The sequence below is a fragment of the Rattus norvegicus genome, chromosome 8, assembly GCF_036323735.1.
Source record: "Rattus norvegicus strain BN/NHsdMcwi chromosome 8, GRCr8, whole genome shotgun sequence".
In the NCBI taxonomy this organism is placed as follows: domain Eukaryota; kingdom Metazoa; phylum Chordata; class Mammalia; order Rodentia; family Muridae; genus Rattus; species Rattus norvegicus.
In genome coordinates this window covers 110,810,497-110,816,583 of record NC_086026.1, presented here as the reverse complement: position 1 = coordinate 110,816,583, position 6,087 = coordinate 110,810,497, and the positions used below count along the sequence as shown (strand labels likewise).

Genomic DNA, 6,087 nt, shown 5'->3' with positions numbered 1-6,087 from the left:
CCTGATTTACCAGCCTAGAGAGATGGCTCAGCAATTAAGAGCACTGGCTGCTCTTTCCGGGGATTGCAGTTCAATTCCCAGCACCCATCTGGTGCCTCATAACTCCAGTCCCAGGGGATCCAATGCCCTCTTCTGGCCTCCTCAGGTACTAGGCACACAAATGGTACACAGACATACATGCAAGCGAAACACACAGGCATATAAAGAAGATCCTGCCTTTCAAAGCTTCTTCTTCTTCATTCTCTGATCTCTCCCCACATGGTGTGTCCTGGCCCTTTGTTTACCAGTCTACCTGGCATGAATCCAGCAAGACTTGGCCTTTTGTCTAATCTTCTCCTCCAGCTGCTTGACGGCAGAGGCTATGCCTCATCCATCCTGGTACTCCAACAGCTGCATAACAGAGTCTAACCCAACCGCTGATGCTACCTAGGTACCTAGAGTAATAATGCTACCTAGGTACCTAGAGTAATAATGCTACCTAGGTACCTAGAGTAATAATGCTACCCAGGTACCTAGAGTAATAATGCTACCTAGGTACCTAGAGTAATAATGCTACCCAGGTACCTAGAGTAATAATGCTACCCAGGTACCTAGAGTAATAATGCTACCCAGGTACCTAGAGTAATAATGCTACCCAGGTACCTAGAGTAATAATGCTACCCAGGTACCTAGAGTAATAATGCTACCCAGGTACCTAGAGTAATAATGCTACCCAGGTACCTAGAGTAATAATGCTACCCAGGTACCTAGAGTAATAATGCTACCCAGGTACCTAGAGAAATAATGCTACCCAGGTACCTAGAGTAATAATGCTACCCAGGTACCTAGAGTAATAATGCTACCCAGGTACCTAGAGTAATAATGCTACCCAGGTACCTAGAGTAATAATGCTACCCAGGTACCTAGAGTAATAATGCTACCCAGGTACCTAGAGAAATAATGCTACCCAGGTACCTAGAGAAATAATGCTACCCAGGTACCTAGAGAAATAATGCTACCCAGGTACCTAGAGTAATAATGCTACCCAGGTACCTAGAGAAATAATGCTACCCAGGTACCTAGAGAAATAATGCTACCCAGGTACCTAGAGAAATAATGCTACCTAGGTACCTAGAGAAATAATGCTACCCAGGTACCTAGAGTAACAATGCTACCTAGGTACCTAAAGAAATAATGGTGAATTCCCTCCTGGAACCACTGGCCAACAGAGAACACGCTTTTGATTCTTTTGTGAGCAGTTAGTGTTCAACATGGCGGATGCTTCCGCCACCATCTCTGCCCGCACATCCTCAGCCTCCACTGTCCCAGCAATGCTTCAGTAGTACAGTGGAAGTCTCCAGACGATGTTGTTCCTCTTACGGAAGTCAACACTGGCAAGGCCTCTTCATCTTTTAATCTGTGCTGCCAGGAGCACCCAGGTGCTTTGTCTTTATTTGGGGCATTTTTTTTTAAGCAAGAAGCCTTGCTACAGCTTTTAGCCTAGAGTTTCCTTTCTAGACTATCAGCACACTCCTCCACAGCTGTTTTGAGTATCACACTCTGTCATTTAAATATTAATATTATGGAAACAGAGGAGAAAAATGCCTTTCATCAGATATGCAATGCCGAAGGAAATTAAGATTAATAAATGGTGACAGGCTCTAGAGAGGGAATAAAAGTTAAACTGCTTCGGACTATTTTCAGAAGTTGTTTGGGCAATGAGTTGATCTTGCTGAGTGCCCATGACTGTGATCGTTCTAAAGACCTGATTTCTGAAGACAGATCTGAAGTGATAAACCAGACCTTAGTTTTCCCCTTAGAGCACTTGCGCTCTGCATGTGCACATATGGAGAAATCTTTGAAGGCGAGAGGCTGAGAAGTGTCTCCAAACTAGGTCTTCTTAATCAAATCTCAAGTAACTACTATCTAGAGGAAAATCAGGTTTTAGGTCTAAAAAGAATAATATTTTTATGTAGTACTGGGGATTGAATCCAGGGACTCATACAAGCCTTCCACCACTGAGCTAAATCCTCTAAAGTCTAGACCTGAATTTATTTAAATGTATTTAATTTTCAGTTTTTTGTAGTGTGTCTATATCGATTGAACTCATCTATCCCCTCCAACTCATTTCATGTCCCCTCCCCATTCCTTTTCACAATCATTTCCTCTTCCTTAAATATAACTGTCTTAGTTATGGTTACTAGTGCTGTGATAAAACACATGACCAAAGAAACCTGGGGAGGAAAGGGCTTATTCAGCTTATACTACCATATCACCATTTGTCATCAAAGGAAGTCAGGACAGGAACTCAAACAGGGCAGGAACCTGGAAGCAGGAGCTGATGCAGAGACCATGGAGGGATGCTGCTTACTGGCTTGCTCCTGTGGCTTGCTCATCTGCTTTCTTATAGAACCCAGGACCACCATCCCAGGGATGGCACCACCCACAATAGACTGGGCCCTCCCCTATTAATCACTAATAAAGAAAATGCCCTACAGCTGGATCATAGGAAGTCATCTTATTGAGGTTCCCCCCTTTCAGAAAACTTTAGCTTGTGTCAAGTTGACATGATATTAGCCATCATAACAATGTATTTATTTATTTTATTTTTATCCTGCTGAGTCCACTTAGTTCACTCATAAGTGTATATGCTTAGGGCTGACCACTTAGGATAGCCTATGGGGGGGTCTTAACTGTAAATAACTTATCTATAAATAGCTGCCTATAATAATTAATTCCCTGTAGCTCTTCATCTAGGGCCCTGTGAAATTTCCCCATCCATGTTGAAATGTCAACTGGTATCTTGTGCGGTTCTTATTTGGGTGACTGTATCTTTGTAACTTCATGGCTGTGGCTTCCCTGGCATACACAGCATATGTTATCTCACAGCTGATGTCCTGGTCCTCTGCCTCTTACAGTCTTTCTGGCCCTTCTTCCATGATGTTCCCTGAGCCTTCGGTGTAAGGGTTGGTCGTAGATATATCGGTTGGGGTTGGGCACAAAGAACAACTCAGCTGTTGTGGATTTCTGTAACAGTCTCCATCTGCTGCAGAAAGGAGGCTTCTTTGGTGAGGGGTGAGAGCTATCCTTGCCTATGGATATAAGGGTAGATATTTAGAATGCAGTTGGAAATTAGAGTGGCTTATGAAAGTGGCGGTAAGCCTTTGTAACTTCTTAAGTGATAAAATTGTGTGAATTTTTTCCCTTCTTCAGCTAGATAGATGACACTGACTTACCCCTGCTCATAGCCAGAGTTGGCTCTGTAAACCTCAGAGGAAGGGGTCCCACTATGTCCTCTCTAGCGCTTGATTCTCACAGCCTCTTTTCTGCTAAGCTGTTAGTGAAAATATGAGACAATGTGACCTCCCCAAAGCATTCCTTAGACCAGCCTTGTCAGCAGCACCTGAGAACTGGGGGTTCTCAGGATCCAGAGCCAATCTATGCACACCTCAGTAACTCCTAGGCAGCAAGCTTTGTAGAAAATTCTGATGCATCTTCAGGTTTGAAAACCACTGACTCTCAACCTTGGTTTCCCATTTCCATCACCCGGAGAAATTCTTTTTTAAAAATTGAATCCATGGTTCCATCCCCCCAGATTCTGACTTAACAGGCATGGGTAGAAGCCATTCTGCTGCCATGGGTTCACAGTTTCCCGATGATTCTGAACACAATTGGGTTAAGAGTCTGATTCTTTCATTTCCTTTTTTCCTTTCTCCCATAATTAGTATTACTTTTTGCCAAAACAAATGAGTTTCATCACGCTTTTTCATACAGAGTGCAATGTATTTTAGCATCTTCACTATTTTGTCTCGTTTTTTGTCTTCCTCTCTCTGTTCCTTCCCAAATAGATAGCCTCTACCACCACGTCCCTTTTTTTAAAAGTCTAGATTGTGCATATAAGAGAAAATATGCAATATTTTTCTTTCTAACTCTGGCTTAGGACATGACATGATTTTTTTCTTTATGTCTAAATGGCATCCCATTATGCATATTTACCACATGTTATCTAATCTGTTGACTGGCATCTAGGCTGATTCCACAACTTGGCTATTGAAAAACACTGCACATGAATGTGCCGTTATCTCTGTGACACACTGACTTAGATGCCTTCGGTTGTATACCCAGGAGTGGCAGTGGAATTAATTATATGGTAACTCTATTTCAGTTGTTTCGGTAGCCTCTACATCGATTTTCATAATGTTTGTCCTGATTTATATCACCACCAACAGTGAATAAGGCTCATTTTCCATACAGTCTTACCAGCATTTGTTGTTTGTTTTCTTGATGAGATTCAGATCCTGATCTCTCACTCTGGGGAAGGCAACAGAAATAGACACAGGGCTCAAGTCATGCTATCTCAGTGAGCAGCAGAAACTATCATATCAATGAATTTGGCCTTTTAGGGTCTACAATTCCTGTTCTGTGGAGTTCCCTACTTGTGACAGAAGCACTGTAGGGTCACAGTTGAAAGTGTGGCTTCTGGGTACTGATTATGACCTCACAAATTCTTGGTGCCTCAGTGTCTTGTTCATGGGAAGAGGAGTAACCCAAGACCTTCCCTCATGGAGATTCTGAAAGGATTAGGTAAAATAATAGAGCAACCACATAAACAAAAGAGACTAGCAAAGTAAATTAAAACTACTCACAATTACAGACACATAGAGTTATAATGAATTCTAACTTGGTCATAATTGCAGAGAAAAACAGCTGTAATTTATAGTGCCCTCCCTCCCTTAGTCATGCCCAAGAATCACAGCATCTCCCAGTGGTGAACGAGAATGTTAAACAGGTTGAAAGAGCCATGGAATAACTCTCAAGTCCAGTACAATCATATCAGACTATATTAAACTACATCATGATTTAACAGTGCCCTCTAAACAGAATTCAAAATGTTTATCACAGATAAAGGTAATTATTTCAAATAGTTTTGTCCCTCTTGGCCTTCTGTCCCCATATCTCCAAGGAGAAGCTTGTCATTCTCTCTCTGTTTTATCTTTGTGCCATGTAACCCACTATTGTGCTGAGGAGTACCAAGTTCCCCTGTTCATTAACAGCCTCTCTCCTCCCCAGTCCTGAGCGCCACACAAAGCTGGACCACAGACACACATATATGTACACAGAGCATAACAAAACAAAAAAAACTTGAAATAATTGCCTTCAAAAACAATTTTATTGAGAGGAGTCACATTGCTTTGTACCTCTACAATACTTTTTAGTACCTGAATTCATAGGAAATGCTGTATCTGTGTCTGCTTGCAGTCGGTCTGCTGTGGTATGACCGAGTCATTTGTCATCTCTGGAAATCTTAACTCCCCACTGGTAAATGAATGAGAGTAGAAGGGGAAACAAAGTTCTAGCATGCTTATGAAAACAGTCTTGGTCTTGTGGGCTCTGCAAAAAATGGGTCAGAGATTCCCCATTGGTGGCTCTCACTTTGAGAACTACTTGTGTAGAATAGAGGTCACCTGTGGTCACAGAGACAGAAATGACAGAGTCCTGAAGAAGATAAACATATATAGATCTCTTCATGATTTCCAGAAATAAGCATCACCCCTCAGTTTCATCCTTACGGTATCCTTTCCGATGACTCTATCATCCTGGTGCATATGGTCCCAAAATGGCAACATGATTCAAAGCCGTCTCTGCATCTCGGGCAACAGAAAGGAGAGCAAACCATCTCCATTCAGAAGTGCCTTTATATGCATGGGCCACCTTCTTATATCACATTGCCCAACCTTGGATGAAACCTAGTACTACTGCAAAGGATTCTGGAAGGTCTCTTCATCTGGACAAGAGAGAGAACGGGTATGACATGACTCCATTCTTTGCTACGCTGCCCTTTCTATATAAGTTCCGTTGAGCACATACCAGAGAGGGGAAATTTGGGCAAGCCAGAGATTACATCACCAGTTCCCAAGAGGCCAGAGGAGCCAGCCCTGGCAAGGAGTAAGGCTCACACATAGCAAAGTGTTTCCCTGTGCATAGAAAGCAAGAAAAGTGGCAGTTCGCATAAGGAGCCACAGACAGGAACTGAATCAATCGTAATGGAAGCATATGATTTCAAAGGAAAAGCGCCAGACACCAACCAAAATGAGGCTCTGCTTAGGA

At 42.5% G+C, this 6,087-nt stretch overlaps 1 long non-coding RNA gene across 1 annotated transcript; it reads right to left on the bottom strand.

The window, feature by feature from the left end:
- Positions 1 to 2,562: 2,562 nt before the first annotated feature.
- On the bottom strand, positions 2,563 to 5,796 carry LOC134480092 (uncharacterized). The gene is made up of 2 exons (XR_010054260.1): positions 4,240 to 5,796; positions 2,563 to 3,071 (listed from the first exon to the last, which is right to left on the bottom strand). It is a non-coding gene; the product is annotated as an uncharacterized LOC134480092 (long non-coding RNA).
- Positions 5,797 to 6,087: the final 291 nt, after the last annotated feature.